We start from the raw sequence: 2,048 nt of genomic DNA, 5'->3' as shown, positions 1-2,048 counted from the left end.
GTTTTCAGTTATGTTAATGATCGTCTGGATGAGAGAGTTAACGGTTGGTCGGCGAAGACCTTATCGAAAGGGGGTAAAGAAATTATGATCAAGTCGGTGGCGTTAGCTCTTCCAACTCATGTTATGTCGTGCTTTAAATTGCCACAGGCGTTGACAACCAAACTTACGGGTGCCATATCCAACTTCTGGTGGAAGTCTAATGATAAGGCTAGAGGCCTGCATTGGGTAGCTTGGGATAAAATGTGTGAGGACAAATGTGATGGGGGTTTGGGTTTTCGCGCATTGGAAAAATTTAATGATGCAATGTTGGCAAAGCAGTATTGGAGGTTGATTCATTACCCGAATTCTTTAATGGCTCGGGTGATGCGTGGTAGATATTTTCGGAGAAAACATCCTTTACGGGCAACTAAACCATATTCACCATCTTTTGCGTGGAGGAGTATTTTTTCCATTAAGGGACTAGTGGAACGAGGGGCACGGTGGATAGTAGGCTCGGGGTGTGACATTTCGGTATGGCGGGATCCTTGGATACCCCATCACCAGCCAAGACGAGCGAATGGTCGGGGGAGAGTTCTACATCCTAATTTGAAGGTCAATCATTTGATTAATCCCCTTACGATGGATTGGCACTTGCCCATTCTAGAGGAGTATATGGATCCAGTGGATATCCCGCTTATACAGAGTTTGGTGGTTAGTAAGTCATTTCGTTCGGATAGACTGATTTGGCATTATACTAAGTCCGGTAAGTATTCTGTGAGGACTGGCTATAGGCTAGCACGAGAATTACAAAAGGAAGCCACATTCGGGCCAACGTGTACTGTTTTACGAGCAAATGCTTGGAAACTTGACGTCCCCTCAAGGGTTCAACATTTCTTCTGGCAGGTAGCCTCTGGTTGTCTTCATGTAAAGGAACGGATCGCTCATAGGGGTGTACGGTGCGATGTTATGTGTCAACGGTGTGGCTCTGCGGTGGAGTCTATTAATCACGCTCTTTTTGAGTGTGAACGTTCCCGTTTGGTTTGGGAGCTATCGCCCGTGCATCTTTCTTCGACAGGCTTTCCCTATGGATCATTGTATTCAAATTTAGATTTATTGTATTCCAAGGCTTTGTCGAGTTCCGGGGGTTCGGGTATTGGATATTTGTTGCCCTGGATATTGTGGACAATTTGGAAAGATAGGAATAAAAAAGTTTATCAAGGCGTTGAGGCTGAGCCAATTGATTTTATCAATCAGGCGTCATCTGATAAAATTTTGTGGGAGGAGGCTAAGTCCTTCTCGGGTAACTTTTTGACTCCCCAGCCGGATCCGGAGGAAAGGATTGTTTCTGTTCGGTGTCAGGTTGATGGANGTCAGGGTGATCCTCTTTCTCCCTATTTGTTTATTCTCTGTACAGAGGTCCTAATAGCGAATATTAAAAAGGCTGAACGTGAAAAGAAAATTACCGGCATTTCGATTGCTCGAGATTGTCCGTCGATCTCGCATTTGTTGTTTGCTGATGATAGTCTATTCTTTTGTAAGGTAGAGGAGTCTGAGTGTAAGGTGGTAATGGATATTATAGGTAATTACGGAAAGGCATCGAGACAAGAGGTTAATTTACGGAAATCTTTTATCATGTTTGGCAAGAAAGTTCCGCCGGATGTAAGATCTCGGATTAAAACAGTAATTGGAATTTCCATTGAGGGAGGTATGGGTTCTTATTTGGGAATACCTAAAAACCTTCAGGGCTCGAGGACTAATGTTTTCAGTTATGTTAATGATCGTCTAGATGAGAGAGTTAACGGTTGGTCGGCGAAGACCTTATCGAAAGGGGGTAAAGAAATTATGATCAAGTCGGTGGCGTTAGCTCTTCCAACTCATGTTATGTCGTGCTTTAAATTGCCACAGGCGTTGACAACCAAACTTACGGGTGCCATATCCAACTTCTGGTGGAAGTCTAATGATAAGGCTAGAGGCCTGCATTGGGTAGCTTGGGATAAAATGTGTGAGGACAAATGTGATGGGGGTTTGGGTTTTCGCGCATTGGAAAAATTTAATGATGCAATGTTGGC

Source organism: Camelina sativa, chromosome 5 (assembly GCF_000633955.1).
Source record: "Camelina sativa cultivar DH55 chromosome 5, Cs, whole genome shotgun sequence".
Lineage (NCBI taxonomy): Eukaryota > Viridiplantae > Streptophyta > Magnoliopsida > Brassicales > Brassicaceae > Camelina > Camelina sativa.
The sequence above is the reverse complement of the archived record's forward strand: the minus strand, read 5'-3'. Positions refer to the sequence as shown.